Source organism: Chamaea fasciata, unplaced genomic scaffold, assembly GCF_029207755.1.
Source record: "Chamaea fasciata isolate MVZ Bird 193981 ecotype frontalis unplaced genomic scaffold, bChaFas1.0.hap1 SCAF_51, whole genome shotgun sequence".
Lineage (NCBI taxonomy): Eukaryota > Metazoa > Chordata > Aves > Passeriformes > Sylviidae > Chamaea > Chamaea fasciata.
Genome location: NW_027094136.1, coordinates 668,138 through 687,588, shown reverse-complemented (window position 1 = coordinate 687,588; position 19,451 = coordinate 668,138). Strand labels below are relative to the sequence as shown.

Sequence of the window (19,451 nt, the reverse complement as noted above, 5' to 3'; positions counted from 1 at the left end):
AAGCTTGAATGCAGGAACCCTAAATAAGCACTGCTATAATATACTCTAGCTTTTTGGTTTAATAATAAAATGCCTTTGGGAGGAGTTCCCTATGAATTTTTTATTTCCTGTATACATCTCAATAAATTAAAAACCTAAAAGAGTTACTTAAATTCTAGCCTTGGAACCTTTTTATTCAAAGAACAAGTAGGACGCACGACCCTCAATTTTCAGCTGTGCGTACAGAGCTTGCTTTGCTTGTGAGAAATTAGGGAAGATTGATCCTCCACATGTTCTGACTGAGGAATCAACAGGCATGAGGGAAATCACATCTTCCTGCGCTACCTAGGCTTGCCAGATTGTGCTGGGTAGCTTGCAAGAATCAGCTCTGCTTCCATTCCAGTGAACATAGTTTATATCCTAACAGCCGTGGTTTTAATTTGAATTTAATCTTAAAAAAATACTTCTCATGAAATCCAAATGATAGGATGAGGTGTGAGGATTTTGCACCTGGATTCAACAAGTCAAGCAAACATTATTAAAGATAGCAAAGGAAAGTTGGTGAGGGCGAGAGGAAATGGAGGAAGTGTCAGGGCAAGAGAGTCAGCCTCTAGTAATTCCTGTCTCATTAACTACACTTGTGAAGTGAATCTTCCCCTCACAAGCAACAGCCCTACAAATAAAGCACATTAATCTTTCATTTGGTTACCTCATTGTTATTCTGACTAGAGCCTCAATCTTGTATTAATCATAACCAAGATATGGTCTAAAGGCAAAGCTCCTGTAAAAAGTTCAGCTTCAATAATTACTGTTTTCCACAGAAAGAGAATTCACATGAGAAAAAATAAACAAAAACAAAACAAAAACCCAAACAAATATACAGAAAAAAACCCAAACCAAAAAAACCCCCCCAAAAACCCCCAAACCCAAGTCCCCAAACCTCCTGCAAACTCATTTTTTGAGCCAAATGAACATGGGTGTGACAGATTGTAGGACAGTACATGGCACTGACCCTTACTGCTCTTCCAGTCCAATTGAATTCATCTTTTATGTTCATGTTTCGCTGATATTTATGGGAAGAAAAAAGGTAATTTGCAAAGGCCACATGTTTCTTGGATTAAAATTGTATATTGAGTTTTCAATAAGAGTTTTAACTATAACTAGTAAAGCATAATGACCACCTAAAATGGATAACCTAAAATCTAGTATATTGATTACAATAGTGGCTAATACAATGTGCTTTATTTAATATTTAATTAACTGCTTCCCATTTGTACTGAACCTTCTTAATTATTAATACATGGTTCATTATTTAACATGGAATATAAATTCAAATTCAAATCAATTAAACAAGGTGAAACTACATAGTGAGAAATGGTTTATCCTCCAGCAATAACCTTCGACCTGGAAACATAGTAAAGAGTGAAATTAGCATTTTTTCCCCCATACCTGCAAAGACTGTGCATTATAAGTGATACATATTAAGCTCTACTACTGATGTAAAATTCTTGTGATAAACACAACATCCTACAAAACTATGCTGGATAAAAAAGGGCTTCAGCTGTCACTTTTCAGAGGAACCATTTATGCAGAATATAACACTATACCTAGTTTTTCAGATTTCAGTTTCAAGTAAAATTACGTGTGTCCCTGAAGGAACGGCAGCTTACTGATTTTACTAAAAATCACTAAATACCTCAAAAGAGTGAGGATTCATAAAGAGAACTAAGAATCACTATGCAATCTACATAATCTCACTTTGGTGTGGAAACAAGAAAATGCATTTCCTAAGTTTAGGCTGTGTAATCAAAAAATCAGATACATCCATCTAAAACTCTGATACATCAGAGCAAAGATCTGGGCTTGGAGATAGGATGAGTGTCAGGAAGGTACAAAGGGAAGAGAATTTCTGGGTAGAACAGGGTCAGAAGCACTAACTTATTGATAAGGGGGCTACATGAACATATCAATATTCCTCTATCCCACTCTCCTACCAGATTCCAACACTTGTGACAAGGAGCAGATTGGGTGAGCCCCCTCAGCAGAGGTCAGGGCTGAGTGAGGAGGATGAGGATGAGAAGAAGTTCCTGCTCAGTCCTGTTCACACACAGCAGTTCCTTCAAGGGTCGGTGTGGGAAAAAGCCCCTCAAATGTCTGTGTTTACACCCTCTATTCATGCAGTCTCTTGGTGTATCTCCATGCCAAATGGTGCTCTGTCTTCCTTAGTATTGCTTTTGCAGTAACAAATAAACAAAAGTTTGATGGAAAGAAAAAAAAAAAATCTTTTAAATTAAGTAATTGAACAACTGTGCGCAATTGGTCGTGGTTCAGACACTTTAATGAAATATTCATTTTCAAAAGGGAGTCATAAAATCCCCAAATGCTCAGTGAGCTAGTGAACATATATCTCCTGAGATAACTTAAAAGGTAGACAATAAAAGTTGTTCTGAATTGTGTTTTCATCAGATATACACAAACAAACTTGAAGTCAAAGACCACTAGAGCAGCAACCAAAACAAACCTAAAACAGTCTAAAATATTCTGTACCTTTTGTGTGACTCCAGTTGTATTTCAGGGAAAGAAACCCAAAGAAACTATATTTCTTCATTAGAATATTAACCTTTTTTACTGTTAATACCCTGTTTATTTTTGAATATTTTGAAACATTTTTTACAATAATTACCTATGCAGTTATTTATGTAACACACTATGCTTTTTTGAGTGATGATAGCTATTACATTTTATTGGACCATCAACAATAATAATTCTTTCCAGCTGAATATATAAATAAAGCTTGCTGTGGATTGACAAAACAATCTTCCCATCAAAAATGTCATTTCAAAATTCAAATGCTTTGTGCCAGTGTTGATTCACATTACATTTGGGGGCATAGTGTGGTAACTGGTAGTTCCCATTTTCTCTATTCAATTCATTTTCACTTATTTCTTTAAAATATGAGGATCCTTAATATTATGAAGAAATGGCATTATTGAATGGAAATGTTCCCATTTCTCCAAAGCTGTCCCTCAGATTTTGCATTTCACCATAAATATCAATTCAGGTTATGATGCTAGGAAAGAGCACTGCTTATATTTCATGCCATCTGCAACACGGTCTAACAATAATCACAGCTATTCCCCTTTTCTGAATTCCCTACAACACCCTAGCAACTACTGCAGGAGAATAAAAGTTACGCTCCACCTCAAAACTTAAGAATACATAATTATGAGTAGTTAGGATAAATATTTCAGGGTAAGAGGCCATGGTTTGTAATTCCCCTAAAGCAGGGTCCTGGGGTGGCTCTTTGATGTTATATCCCCAACTGTCCTCTTTATGCTGTATGTTAAGTTCTCTACCTTTAAGACTAGTTCAGAGAGAGAGGAGGGAGAAGGAAGCAGTGTGGAATTTGTTTCAGACAGGGCCTGACTCCTGCACATTGTTTCTCTTGGACAGCGTTGTCTGCAGCGCCTACGGACTGTGGGACAGAGATCTCCTGTGCTTTTAGTTAGTTTTAGCTGCCTGAGGCAGAGGAGTTCCCTGGACTGTTTTTCCTTTGCCTCAGGACTGTTTAAAGCCGCTCTGGACTGAAAAGCCCAGAGGAGCACCGGGAGCTGACCCGCGGCCCGGCGGGGCCTGGGCCCGCAGAGCTGAGCTACCCACAGCAGGGACTGTCTGAATTTGTCATCTCACTTCAGAACAACGAGAGGTTCCATTGTTTCATATTATTCATTCGTTATGCTTGTGGGCACTTTGTTTGTTAAATAAATCGTTTTTTCCACTTTTCTCTGGGGAGGTTTTTTTCCTGGACCAGTTGGGAGTGGGCCCGTTTGGGTTTGCTTCCCAGAGGGACCCTTTTTTGGGGATTTTCTCCCAAATTTCCCCTAAACCAGGACAGTGCAGCGCGTGACTCCATTGTGTTTTTTTAAGACCATTTCATGACAACCAACAACCTTGAGGAAGGGCAGGCTGGAAGAGTAAAACTTCAGCGTTCCACCTGTCCGCAGGACACTGGGATTCCCCTCCCGCTTGCCTTGTCCTCCCTGAGAGGACTCTCTCCTCCATATGGCCGCAGCTTTCCTCTTGGAAAACCCTCTCAACCATAGCCTCCTTGATGACTACGCAACGGCTTCCACCCAATTTTTCACAGCAGTTTTCTGTCAAGACCACTTTGTCAATCTGCCGCCGGCTACCCTCAGCGGGCCCACGAAGCTGCTCATCCCTTTGACAAAGGCTCCGAAAAGTGTGAACACATGGAAAGGGCCATGTTTGATTAACAGCCCTGTGATTGCTGTAAAAATGAAATTTGAAAGGTAATAATTACATTTGTAATTACTTAGGTCTAAATCTCTTACGTTTCCTACTCCCTGTATTTCTGGACAGCTGGAGCAATGACTCATTAATAATAATAAAGTCATTTAACCCTGCAGGCACGTTACAAGGAGAAAGATGTCATTTGTCACCAATGTAAATAGAACAATCACTGAAGGATACAGCAAGACCACTATTTCATATTTATTGCAAATGATAAAAGGGACATTTTGCACTCATTCTCACCATGACATCCCAATCTGCTTGTTAATTATCAGCAAACATAAGGGGACAGCATACAACATACGAGGGCCTACTAATAATGCATTGTCCTGCGGTGACATTTCCATAATCACTTTAAATCTACCCTACACATCTGCACTAGTTAGAGCTTTCAGCTCTTGAAATCATACCCCCTAGTAAGGAATGAATTATCCTTTGCAGATTGAGCACACAAAAACAGCTCTTTCTCAGAGTTTGAGGGTCTGATAGCTGACATGTGCCTCGCTATTACTTTAAGTGATAAGGTTTGGCATTCTGTTGCACTTGTGGTGGAGCACAGTGTGACTTAAAAATAAATGCAATTGTATTTTTAGGCCAGGAACTTTGCAGTTGTAAATCTCACTGGCAATATTTTAAACAAGGACTTCTGCAAGTCACTTAATTTTCCAGTGGTTTTCAGCACTGTTCTGTTCTTTGCTTCCTCAAGAACTCTGGAAGGACAACTCTGTCTTAGATGACACAAGTGCCCTTTTTCATAGGCAGCTCAAGTAAGTTACTCAGAATTTACTGGATTTTTAAAAAGTATTACTGATAATACTCCCTGTCTATGAAATAAACTTCTGAAGAAAGACAATTCTTTCCCTATATGATTATATTAAGAGCCATGAAACTTTGAGGAAAATTCTTGCAGAGAAATTTCGCCTGTGGCATCAATATGAAAACAAATGAAAGGATGTTTCAGGTAAATTATCTGAGTTTCAACTCCATCAACCTAGAACTTAAATTTTTTCCTTGGTTTGCTTATTCATCAGCACTTATCTAACCATCAGACATGTAGGAAGAACCGAGAACAAACTTAACAATACGGAGCTATAAACTGTTATTGTGTGGGTTAGAAAGGAGGAAAGAAAACTTCCTAAATCTGCTTATATTTTCCCCAGGTATTACAACAAAAGAAAGACATGCTTTCAAAAACTTAAATAAGTAGTGTTAAGAAATAAGACACATCAGGAAAGAGTAAAGTGCACAGAGTAAAATTCATATTTTCACTGTTAAGATAGTGACAACAAAGAAAGGCTCGTATGTGGAGTGAAATGTTTTGTCAAATTGAAAAATGGAAATAATATGAACACTACAATTTTCACATCAATTGGAGGTAAAATGTTTTGAATTACAGTCATTTTAATCTTGTTTTATAAAGAAAATGACTTCAAATGGGTGATAATTTAAAACAGCATAATCCAAACTTCATTGTGCTCCAGTCAGGCATTGGAGCGTGGCTCCAAGTGATTTGGAGCAATCTTTGCACATCAGCTCAGAGCCTCATTCTCAGCAGACATTTGAACAGCAACAACAAAAAGATTCCTGAAAACTACAGTTCCCATCATTTACCTGAGAGCTCAAAATCACTGACTGAGATGGCTCCAACTTCCTAATTGGGCCATTATAGGCATTGCTGGCACCTTCAGAAATTTGGGCAGCTCCTACTGAGGGAACGCTGTCACAGCTACCAGCTCTTTAACAGTCCCTTGTGTACCAGCTTCTCCACTGAAATTTTTCTGTTTGATTGGAAGTTCCTCATCTCACTCACATGAGCCTTCTCCAACTATTAAGAAGTTTTTTCGGCATCAAGGAGTTTTGCTGACAGGATATATATTAAAAAATATTTATTTATTTATATATTTATTTATATATTTATTTATATATTTATATATTTTTATTTATATATTTATATATATATATATATGTTCTCCAGAGTAAATTTCAATTAAAAATATAAAAACAGTGGAATTTTAGCTAGCAGCATTACTAAACTTATGTGGTTCATATGATTTTATCAGCCCCTAGACAACTGACAAATGATGGGAATAATTTAGGCCAGATCAACACTTGACACAATCCTTTACAGAACATTTTCTCCTAGCATGGATAATTTTAAAAGGACATTGTTAGGAAACAGTGATAGCTGTGATTGTTCTGGAAGATTTTAGTGTCAGTAAGATCAGCCAAAGGAATGGAAGTGAGCAGCTGCTGACAGCATCTTGTCAGCCCATTGCAACAGCTGTCAGGAGTGGTTCTGTTACCTGCAGCCATGAGGACTATGATTCTTGAAAACAGGGTAGTGGTTATTGTTGTTGTTATTATTATTATTATTATTATTACTACTACTACTACTACTACTACTACAACAATTAATTACGCAGAGCATAACGAATAGAAAACTGTGGGGGTATTAAGTTAAACTTCATGAGGTATCCAATTGTTCGTGAAATTAAACTTCATTACTTGGAAATATTTTTAAATGGAAATAAACACACTGGTTGATCTTTAAATTCTGCTTTTATAAGCTCAATTATATAAACATCTTCTTATAACCACACACTGTCTGTGTGTCTGTGTAAGGATTCTGAGGAGAGATATAAATTTATTGACCTTCAAATTTCAGAGAGTAGGTGTCAAGTTTTGACTCAAACCTCCTTATATTTATATTTTTATACATTGAACCATAGCTGTCTTTTCAAAAAAATTTAACGTTCACTCCTGTTTGATAAGCTTTGGCATGAATATGCCTAGGCTAATAAAAGCCTAAGATATATTATTTAACAAGGTTAAAAACTAGCAATCAGACTTGTCAGGGAACTTATCACCTCCTTTAGAATATAAGCCTCAATCAGCCATTTCTCTACTGCATGGGACAGGGGCTCTCTTAGGTTTAGATTTAAGAAAATCAGTTCTCACAAAGTCACTAAACTTCAGCATCCAGCTCTTTTGAAAGTCCAAGTTTCAAATTAGTTTTGAAATCCTGGTCAGGGCAGACACACACTGGAGGTAACCAAATAAATCCCGGCAGTTCTTGCTGGGTGTGAAAATTCTTGAACTAACCTAATCTCTAGTTCATAAACCCACAAAATCCCATAATTTATGTTTATTTTTTCTTAAGTCCTACAGAAAGGATATTTTAAGTCTGGGTTAAGTGCTGCTCTGGCAGATGCCATATAGAAAGCTGTCAACACTTTTGGCACAGATTTCTTTTTGAGAGGGTTCAAACCTGAATTTCTGAAGGTGATGTTCCTTGAGCTTCATCAAACTGCATTTCACAACCAACTTTCCTACAGTTCCTGTGGATGGCAGGAGAAGTTTTGACTCAGTCTGTGTTCCAAAGGGCTGCTTTAAATCTTTCTATGTTTTTTAATTAACCATAGGATATAAAAGGACCTAAATGAAAAGCTACCAGTCAATTGCTGACTAAGTGTTCACCAGCCTGTTATTGAACCTATTTCATCTATTTGTTCCTTAATTCACCCATAGTCTAGAGATGTCATTAATATGCTCAAAGTTAATTTATTATCCTCTATTGCTTCTATTCAGGCCCATGTTAACAGAATAAATTCATCACAAATGATCAGACTTGAAAAGGCAGATTTGGATTCTGACAGAGAATAATTGATCATGGCTGGGAAAAAGCCTCCCACAGACTGGGCTGTTGGAATGCTGGAAGATGAAACTGGAATGACTGCAGAACTCCTGCAGAAAAGGACATGAAAGTCTTGGGGGGCAAAACAAACAAATAATAAATCCCCGACTCCATCTCCCCAAATAGGGAGGTTCCTGACACTGAGTATTTTTCTTTTTCACACTCACAGGTCCTTTTTCTTACCTTCTACCCTGAGGCAGAAATAATCATTAGGGCTCTGCTGGTCCTCGTTTCCATACCCAGAGCTGGGGACAGAGGGGCACAGGGAGTGCCAGGGACATTCAGAGCTCTGCAGAAATTCAGAATTCAGAGCTCTGGGGCCACAGACTGCCTATCAGTACATCCATGCAGCACATGGCCCTGCTGTAGTGCTGCACAGCGCAACACTAATTTATTTAATTTGCTATTTTTTGTCACCATCCCCGTGATAACAGCAGGTTTGGGGTGATCTACTGCTCTGTTACACCACGCTTGCTACCTATCTGTATATTATCTGAATTACAAAAGCAACTGGATATAACAGCATTTATGACATGTTTCAGGTGCTGTTACAATAGAAAAAAACCAAATCCATTTTGTAGTTATAAGTCCATTATCCAGTGGAAATGGAAAGCACAAAGATACTGTCATGAATGTGGCACCACTGTGATTGTAACAGGGGTTTGGAGATTTATTGTAAAGCCCAGAAACACTTGAAATGACACAACTGATCATGGCATCATAGTCAATATTCTAACTATTATTATTTCGGCAAGTTATTGTTTTGTCCCCAGCTTCAGCACGGGGAGAATTCTCCTTCCTCCACAGCAGTGGCTGCTGTGGACTGGACATGGCCCCTTTTCTGTCAGACTGTGACTCCATTTATCCATCCCTTCATGTACTTGTCTCCTAATTCTGTACACACCAGAGCCCTTTCCCTGCTCCTGCTCTTGTTACACTGAGTAAATATGCAGTGTCAGGACTTGAGTTACCAAATTTCCCCAGGGAAAAAGAGGGGGAAAAAACCAGTGAGTAGCCCAGACCTGTCCAGGAAATAAAAAAACTCGCTCGGCTCAGCCTAGATATTTTACAGAGGATCTTATATACTGATATAGCAATGAATATCAGTACCCAAGTGTTTGTAAATATGTAGATTTATCTGGATGATTCCTTCAGAACATCCCACCTCCCTTTACCCTCTTTCTATCATATTCCAGAACCCACCTGAATTGTGCTTCTAAATGTGCTGCTATCGATATCTGGGTGGGTGGGGGTTTTTTGTTGTTGGTTTTTTTGTTGGTTTTGGTGGTGGGGTTTTTTTGTTGTTTTTGTGGTTTGTTTGTTTGTTTGTTTGTTTGTTTGTTTGTTTTCCCCCCCAGATTCAAATGCTTATTTATTCTATGAATGCCTTGGAACTAAGACCTTCAATGAGGTGAATGTACCAAAGGTCTGATCAGTACCGGATGTCCCAATGAAGAACCTCTGTACCAAAAGGGATCCAGTATTTCCCAGGGAAGCAATGGAGAGTTAGAAAGTGCAAACTCTGCAATATTAATTCAGGACCCTTGTGTAAATGTATTTTGATGCAAACTTTAATTAAATTATCATATACTATTTTTCTCATTGGACCCTTGGGCCCAATTCAGAGAGTAAGTAGTTATTCAATATTTATCTACTCTAATCAGCATGTGGCCATACACCTTTTTAATTAATATTTTCAAAGCCTTGTGTTGAATGCAGATTTATTCATTTCCTCATGTACTCTGTTGTTTTCACAACACAATCAAAAGCTTCATGAACATGAATAATATCCCACCTGAATTATTTGCTTTATTGAGGCCATTTGCATCTGGGAAACTGAGGATTTAAAAAAATTGAGTAAAATTATGCAGCCTCCATTATTTCATTATTTCTGGGTGCCCAACATGAGATAACTTAAACCAGATTGTTATACTCTTGAGCACTGGATACTATATTAGATGTAGTTTTCAAAGCTTCCCTGTTGGAGAAGGGGATGATGTCCTTGGCACTCAAAGAAACTCCAAGAAACCCAAATGATGAAACATGATAGCAAAAACTCAGTTTTCCCCCACCACCAAAGAGCTGTGCTGCCCATTTCAAAATGTACAACAAAAATACAGGAATGTTGAAGAGCTGTCTTTCATTGTCCTTACTAAATCTAACCAAACAGAACATCAAAAAAACCCATGAATGTACTTTGAATAGTCTTACAGTGATGAAGAGCTCATTATTTTAATAAACCACTAAAAATCTAAGAATTTTATGAGCTTTGATGATTTCTTACAGTGCCAAAACTTTCCAGAAGATATATCTTAAAAATTAGCACTAACTGTAATGTAATAAAATGTAATGATTTCATAAAATTTGACATGGTAAACCAATTCTAGAAATTCCTCAAAGTGCTTCTCGGAATCAAATTTTAGTCCATTTTTTAAATGGACTGGACTATAGTTACAACTGTTCCCACTGTAAAATCTCATTATTTTTATGTAAGTTAAAATAGATTGGCCCCTTTGCAGTGAGAAATGCACAACTACATGAGTGTTTCTCAGAACTGTGCTGCTGTTACCCCTGGCTGATGAGTGACTTGTTTTGCAGCCTTTTTTCCCTGTCTGTTTCTGCCATGGGTTGTACCTGTGGGGAATATTAAAGGTAAGGTGGCTTTCAGAAAGCTGTGAAAGCAGGCCCCAGAAACAGAAGGAGCAGAAAACCTTGGAATTAGCTGCAGCTGTCAAGCCTGAAAGTAGGAAAAGTTACAACAGTACAGCAAGCAAGGACATGAAACAATAGTCTGAGACTTAGGTTTGGCCAGGATAGACCTTAAGGCTGCAGAAAAATCTGCTTAGCAATATAGTAGAAGGTTTTAAGTTTAATAATGGAGTATTATGTATTATAAACAGAAAGCATCCAAGCAAGCATTGTTTGAAGCAGGTGTGTGTGTGTTTTAAGTGACTGGCTAGAACAATTGTCTGTGAGCTTTAGCAACATGCTATTGGCTGGAAAACTTTTAAAATGCCCTGTGACAGAGAGATCTTTGGCTGCTGCTGGCAGACAAGAGCTGTTGCCATCTTTCAATTGTCTCAAACCCTGTTATGAGGCTGATGCTGCAATAAAGACTCGAGGAACATCGTAAACTTTGTTCTGAGGTTGATTTGTAATAAAGATTTGAGAAGTGTATTTAGTAGTCCTGTCCCATTCATGCACAAACTTCCAACACGGTACCCTTTTCTCCCTAAGCTCTGCAGACAGGCTGCAGTTTCCATGCCAAACCCTCCTGTCCTTGGGGAATGAGCCAAGTGCAGAGACTGACAATGAAGAGAAGGGAACGGGACACACGCAGAAGAATGCAGGAAACACTTTTGAGAGCAGCAACTCTGCTCTCCCTTTCTAGTTCCAACACCATCATCACCTGTGGGAAAGTGACTTTACAAATGGTTATCATGGAGATGGCAGAAAGCTCAGAATTCCCTGGGCTCCTCAGCAGCAGGGAGCTCAGGGCAGTGACTCTGCAGCTGGGCTGGTGAGCTGTGTGATCACTGAAGCCACAGCCATCAAATCCCCCTGGATGAGCTCACACCCCTTTTCACAAGAAAGACTCTTCAGGGGAACTAAGGAGCACAGAAAAAATGGGTTAGAGCTTGGCATTTCATGAAAGCAGAGATTAGATCAATATAATTATGTAGCAGAGTGTGTAAATGGGCTTGAGGACAGCTCCAAAGCAGGAGGAGAAGAAGGGGTATCCAACTCCCAACAAAAGAGCTTGGCACTTGGCCCCTGGACTTGTGACAACTTGAAAAATAAGAGCTCTGAAGTGAATGGTCATATTTCTCTCATTCCAGAGAAAAGAAGAGGGGAAAAAAAGCAGATATTAATATCTATCCTTTCATGAAAGAGAAAAGGGAAGTGGGGAAAGCAAGATGCACTCCCAAGGAGTTCTGGTCCATCAGATTTTAACGCCAGGCTTTTAATTGCAAAGTTCCATCTTCACAAGTAACAAGGTGCTGGCCACCTCAGAGGAAGTTCAGCAAACTGCATTTTCTAATTTGGACTCTAAGTACCCACTAGAAAGGCCATTTGTCCAAAGATTTTTTAGACACAATTGCTTCAGAAGTTCCACAGGCTCACAGTAAGCAGCCGGAATGAAGGCTTCTCTCTCCAATTCACAAAAAAAAAAAAAAAAAAAAAAAAAAAAAAAAAAAAAAAAAAAAAAAAAAACCACAACAAAAAACAAACAAACAAACAAAAAAAAAACCTGTTAAAAAATGTTCACAACTAAACACAACTAAAGTTTGAGCTCGTAACTTTTGCCGGCCTGCATGAAATGGTAACTAAGAACTGCCAAAAAATTAAAATAGGTATAGAAAATAAGTATTAAAAAAAATATTGGCCAGAGCACACAGATTCAAGCACATAGTCAAATCAAAACTGGTAATTGCTGTATTCCAGTCAATTAATAGGGTGTTACAAGAAACTCTCAAAAAACCTCATAAGTATCTGATATAGTTTAAGAGAACAAGCGACTGTGAAATGATGCATTAAAGGAAAAGAGGCTGTTCTAATAATTACCTTTCAGTCCATCCAGTGGCTCTGTACGATTCCAGAATGTGACATTCCTGTACTGCTGACTCTGGGATTCAGTACTTTCTCCTCTGACATATATGGCAAATTCTGTCACTCACCCGACATATCATGTTCATCACAGATACACTTTTTTCTGACTTATTTTGTGCACAGCTTATCATATTACCAAAAATGGGTAAAACAACTGGAGGAAAAACAACTGGGCTCCCTGTGAAGGGGCAGCACAGAAAAAAAATTTATCAATTCAGATTTTTAAATAGCTGTGATACTTTGAATGGAGTGTGTGAGCTCCCAAGAATTTGTTACTTCTTGTAAATTATTGGTCCAGGGTTCTTTACTTTCTGAAGATTTTTTTTTAATTATTATTATTTTAGTTACTGCTTTAGATTGTCCATCAAAAAGAAATAAAGAAAGGAGCAAAAAAGCCACAGGGCACCTAAAATGCCATGAGGCAACAAGCTTCATCAACATCTTTAAATCAAAGACTCTATCTTCATATTTTCTCCACTTCATAACAAAACTGGATAATACATGGAGAAATGTTCATTATATTCTCAAAACACAAGCTTTTATGAACCTGATAATACTAAAATTTTACCTTGCCAAATGGTTCACCATGACCACATTAAATGCATTACATTGGCTTGTTATTTCCATGCTAAATGACCAATATAAAATTACTGCACAAGTTCTATGGCTGGTGAAATAAATCTGCTCAGAGGACACTCTTGATTTCCAGTCAGCCAAATCTGGCTGCCATCTGACATATTAGACAAAAAAGAAAAAGTCATCTTTATATATATATATATATATATATGGATAGATAGATAGATAGATAGATAGATAGATAGATAAGTAGATATTAATAACAATCCAAACTACCCATGCTTTTCTAAAATTGGGTCAAAATCTCAAATCCTGAAACATATTTCATTTCTGCTTCTGTACATGAATCCCAGTGACATTTCATGCCAATCACTGTGTGGATTTTCTGTCCTGAAACTTGGTGGATAAGTCACAAATTATGCTGGGGTGGAAGAAATAGGTGAAATGAAAATATCCCTTGAAATCAGTGTTTTTAGTATGATATGTGGAGGGTCTTTTTGCACAGAAAAAATGAGATGATTAACAAAAAGTTGTCTTAGTTATGTTAATTATCAATTTATCATAATTTTGAGAAGATCTGTGAGGATTGCTGGAGATGTGCTGACAAGATGTAAGAAGAATGGATAAAGGAATAAAAATAAACCCATGGAGGGTGATTGGGATGTTTCCTTAGCTACAATTAACTGAGATTTTTATGGAAAAATTTAAAAAATCTATTGCAATATGGAAAAAGATATTTTTTGAGTATTTAGGAGTCCGTTTAAAGGTAAGACTTTTCAGGCTACTTTTTGTAAACCCATCAGCTCTGCTAAAGCACTGTTTTTACTTCTAAGGAAGACAAAATGTCACTTCCCAAGGAAATTGATTCCAGAATAAAAAAAAAAAATAAAAAAAGCTGTATACAGGTCACAAAATCTACTTGTCTAATTCATTTCTTGCTTCTTCTTCTTCGCCTTTTTCCCCTCCCAAACACCCAGTGCAGCGCTGGGCCCTTCTGTTTAGTCAGTGGCCAATTACAACTTCTCTGGCGCAGTTTTTCATCCCAAGGCAATTTGGTAATCTTACACTGATTAATTAAACCCGGGTCTCTAAACAAACTGCTCCAATTCCTGTATCCAGAGCTTGCATATCTAATCCAGATAACAGGATAAGCAACGTGACTGTCAAAGTTCACCAAGAAATGAAAACAAGAGCCCTGTGTTCATTCTTCTTTGTGGAGTTTCTAAACAAAGAGTAAGTTGTACTTCTAGGTAGAAAATCTAATCTGCATTTAAATAGAATTTCTCCAAATAATAAACAAAAGCCTGAAGCAACAGTTTTACAGCAAGTCTCGCTGCTAGTGCAGAGCCTAATCCTTCTATCTCTATCTGTAATCCCTTCTACCCTTGTATATTAATTTCCTTGCCGGTTTATCAAGTCATCTTGGCAGAGTTCACAGGAACAGCAGCCTCTCCTCACTTCCTCAACTCTCTGCAAAGCTGAGCCTAAAGCTGCTCCAGCTTTGGGTGGTCAGCAACTCAAGGCAAACTCAGATTTATGAGAACAAAGGAAAGTTATTAACCCCAAGAGGGAGAAGGATGGCCAGTAGCAGCATAAATCTCCCCCCAAAAGAGGCTTAGGCTTAAAACAGCAAGATGCTAAATGCTGCAGATTAGTTTTTAAAATCTTCTGGGACAGAGAAGTTTTCAGATGCTACCTTGCCACTCAGTATTTTATTTTTATGTTTGAAGGCAACAGATCTGATACCACCTGAAGACCTCACCTCTCCTACTGCTTTCCCTCAAAAGAACTATTTACATATTTCAGTAAATAAATTTAAAAAAAAATTACCCCCCTTCCCAAAAAGGGGCTCTGTTCTAAACTTAAAAACAATGAAGGAACTCATTATTAAATGAAAAAGATACCTCAGAGGAAAAGACAGAAGGATAGAATTAGCATTCTAGATGAGATTTGCCAGATTCTCAGATATAAAGAAAGTTAGTACCAGATGAGCAATAACTAATTTAATTCAGGCAGCTCTGCTTTAATACAGGTCACTGCTAATTAGACAAATACCCACTAGATTTGTCTACCTGATTCCCACTCCACTCCTAATATTGACAGACCATCAGCACATCAGCCTTTAAAATATTTTCTCGCTGTAAGCCCAACAAATTTCACCTATAACTCTATTGTATTATTAGATGTTGTTCCAGGCTGACTTGTTCTCTAAAGGGCCAAGGGGACCCAGCTGCCTTTGAACCAACACAGTTTGCAGTCACAGGGATCATCTTGTTTACAGGACTCAACAATATAGAATTTTTTTTTTCCCTGAAAACAGAGTTGTAACTCCCATTTTGTGAAAGGCATTTTTTGATTTCAAGAAAGAGAGATAAGTTAGGAGTCAGTTTTCCTCCAGACTGTAGCACTTATTCACATTCAAGGAAGAAAAACAACAATATTAAGGATTCTGTAAAAGAACTTGATAAGCTCCTTTGGTAAGCAGAAAAAAAGAAAATCCCAAACCAATTAGTCTCTCAAGGAAACATTCTCTTTATGAATCAAAGCTATGTGCCAATAAGTATTTCTTATTAAGTAGAAGATTCTTGCTCTGCAGGGTAGGAGATGGACACTGCGTAAATTGCGTAAGTGTTAAACTGAATGAGAAAATGGTTGTAGGCAGAGAAGAAATTGAATAAAAGGGAAAAAAAAAAAAAACAACCCCAACCAAGCTTTCTACTTCACTACTAAAGATAGCAAGTTAAAATTAGAAAAGGATATACAGTAATCTTGTATTATTGATGGATTAATGATATATTTATTAAGAGAGAAAATACACTTTGCAGCATTATAATGCCATAGGGACAATAAACTGCTTTGCTAAGTGTATAGGGGATATTTTAGCTACGGCCAGAGGCTTAAATATTTCACCATTCCACTGGAAAACATGTAGGAATTCAGATGGAAAACAAAATCCTATGTAAAAGACAATCAACTCACAGCAAGAATAATTAAACCAGCATTTTATGTTCCTGTACAGTCAAGTATGGAGATGATTATTTGAAGTGTTCTTACAGGAGGTCAGGTTTCCTGGCCTGGCTGGCAGACACAGGGAACTGCACAGAACTTACTCCAGCTGTTGGTGCAACCAGTTTAAAAGTGAAATACAGCACCAACCTTGCCTCTTTTGATGGATGACAAAACACAATGAAGAGAAGGAGAGGAAAAACTTTGGGTATTCCCTCATTTCTCAGATGGCAGGAGAGGTTCACATCTGCCCCACTCTCTTTGTTTTGCTGGGAAGTGCATTTTTACAGCACATTTGCCCATCTTTGGCACCAAAGATAAGCAATGGCACATGAGAATTGGCATGGCTTAAAACCCTGAGCAAACAGAGGACTTGCAGAAAGTGAAATCCAAAGATCAAGCATGATGTCACACTTAGGGAACATTTTATAGAGCTGCATTCACCTCTGCCTTCATGGTTTTTGGATCTTCGGGATTCATGTTTTGAGGCTTTTTATCTCAGTCCTCACAGGTAGAAGCCTCTTTTCAAAATCAAAGTCTTCCCAGATGATCAGAAAACAGAACATGGTCAAATAGCATGAAAACAAAGGGAAAACAACTAACTAGAACTGAGAAGCAGCAACTCAGGGAAATTGGAAAATTTTGAGCACAAAAGCCTTTGGCCTACATATAATTTTTTTTAAGTCCTCCATATTATAATCTCTAAGAAAACAAATTTAGCCACATAATAGCAAAGTTTTCTGTAGGTGTTTTGGAATTTTTACTGAAAAATCCCCAATATTACCAGTTTCACTTTAAAGAGTCACACAATACAAATAAAAGCGCTCATAAAGTCAATTAGAAGTCAAAAGAAAATAAGCGTTGAACCAAAGTAATTAAACTATGCAATAAGAACGATTAATCTGTGAAAGTTCACGGCAAAGGTAAGGCACGGATCTGGCATGTACAGTGGAGAATGGATCTAAAAAATTCCCTAATTAGTTGGAATTAAGTGGTCACCTCCCTTAATTGGAAGGAAGAATGAATGCAAACTTCAAGAGGAAAGGTTTTCTTTTTTTAAAGCAGGGAAGAGGCTTCCTGCTCCCTCTGGCTGTGCCCCTGCCCGGGGCAGTCCCTGACCCTGGATTTGGGGTTCATCTCTCCCTGCTGGCACATCCCAGGCTGGCCCATCCCAGCCTCCTCCTTCCAGCAGGGAATGCCACAGCTGGGAGCATTTCCAGCTGCATCCTCTCAGCCCCAGGGAGGGCAAAGCTGAGGATGAAGTGCTGGCTCTGCCCATTCTTCTCCAGGAAATGAACCCTGACTCTTCCCAAACCACTCGGGTTCAGCCGTGGAGACAAGAAGGAAATCAGAAGTGTAATTTGTAGCTGCTGGGCCAGGGGCCACACCAATAAAAAGGATATTTTGTGAATTTTAGAGGAGAGCTATTAGCAGTCTTCATTTATCCCTCCTCCAAGTAAGTTTTACCAGGAGTGACAGTGGCGTTGGCACTCTGTGAGGATGTTCTGGAGCCTGGGAGCAGGAAACAGCAGGGGTGCTAAAGCTCCACCTCAGACCCATGCCCAAGCCATTACATCTCCACATCAGCGTTTTTTTTGTTTTTTTTTTTTTTTTTTTTTTTTTTTTTTTTTTTTTTTGGCATGGAGCATCACAACTTTGGCCTCACAGCAAAAAGAAAAAACATCCAAAAAAAATTATTTCAGCTTAAAATGTACCATTCACTTCTGATCACTTTCTTTTTTTTTTTTTTTAAATTCAGTTTGTTGTGAACATAAATCACCCTTTCCCAACAATCTTCCTGGCACACATGTGGGTGCCATGACAACTGTCACAATCTCCAAATCCTGTGCTTGTGAAACACACAACTGGGTGATGAAAGGATTGCTATCTGTGAATCCATAGATCTGCAATCACCCCCTAGCCGTGGCTAAATAGTATAAATAATTGTAGCATGGGTCTGTGTTTTTTTTTTTTTTTAATGGGGAGAAATCCAGCAATAAGAACAGAAATTCAAATATTGCTTTTCCAGTCCAGATGTATCAAGATATCCAGCATTACAAGTCTCTTAAGAAACTGAGTAATTAATTACATTGCATTCAATGTAGTGAATAACTGCCAGGAAGCAGACTTAAAACTCGGATTCTGTTTTAATTTATTTTATTTATGGGCACAAGTGAGGCCTTCAGGTAACTGAATACAAAATAAATTGGACTGTGACTGCTAAAAGAAAAGTAGATTTACGGTAGATTTAAGTAGAACAGGTACTTAAAACTAAAGAATTGCTTAAAAACAAAGCAAAAACAAGACGGGAAGAGGAAAACAGGGTCATTCTAACCTTGGTAGTCCACATCCCGATGCCTGAGGTAGGAGGAACGAACCACATACTAAAATATCCCTTCATATAACTTTTCAGACTCATCTCATGTCCTTTTCAAACCATCTGAGTCCCAAAACACCCCATACTTTAGAAGATTCTGAAATTAATATAAGCTTATTTTCAAAATCTGCTTCTGGTTTAAGTCAGGTGAAAGGAAACACGGAACAAGTTCTGCAGAGAACTATTCTTGTTTTGCCTGAATTGGCTTTTCCCCCCTTCATCCAAACTAATTAAAAAATGTTCAAAACAATGAGATTTCCTCAGCTTTCTTACCATGGGCAGGGATTTATTCCTGGGTTACAGGATTGCAGAGGTATTACTCAGATAATAAAAAAGAAGGCCAGAGATTTGTAAACAATGGCAGAACAGCTTAACCATTTGAACCGCACTTTTCTAATAGTCATCATTATAAGAGCTTATTTTGTTATTATATTCCATTCTTCCTGAAATATCCAGTAAAAAACCACAGTTCAACTTACCCTTGAAGTATTTCCCTTTTCCATTTTAACAAAACTTGGGAGTTTCTGAATATTTCTATGCCTCTGTCTGTATTCCATGAGGCTGCCCATTTCCTGAGCAGCTGAAGCCCTGAAGGAGAATCCTTTGGCCATATATTCCCTTTATAAATCCCCAGCTGATGCAGTTTACAATACTCCACTGAACTCCTGACTTTCATTTACAAAGCTCAGAAGAGAACTCATACCAGTACCAGGCTGTTACGTACACCAAAGGATGTATCCATTTGATTAAGTCTCCTCCTTTATTCTCCACATTGGAACAGAGAGAGCAGGAGTAGCTTTTTCTTCTTTTTCTCCTCAGTGTTGCAGTTTTTTGTTTTCAGTGCAAGCTACTGGCATAAAATATTTAGCAAGACGTGAACCAGAAAAAAAAAAGAAC

The 19,451-nt window shown here is 38.1% G+C and overlaps 1 long non-coding RNA gene across 1 annotated transcript; it reads right to left on the bottom strand.

The window, feature by feature from the left end:
• Positions 1–2,309: 2,309 nt before the first annotated feature.
• On the bottom strand, positions 2,310–19,127 carry LOC136304124 (uncharacterized). The gene is made up of 3 exons (XR_010724388.1): positions 19,034–19,127; positions 7,559–7,628; positions 2,310–4,267 (listed from the first exon to the last, which is right to left on the bottom strand). It is a non-coding gene; the product is annotated as an uncharacterized lncRNA (long non-coding RNA).
• Between the last annotated feature and the right edge of the window lie 324 nt (positions 19,128–19,451).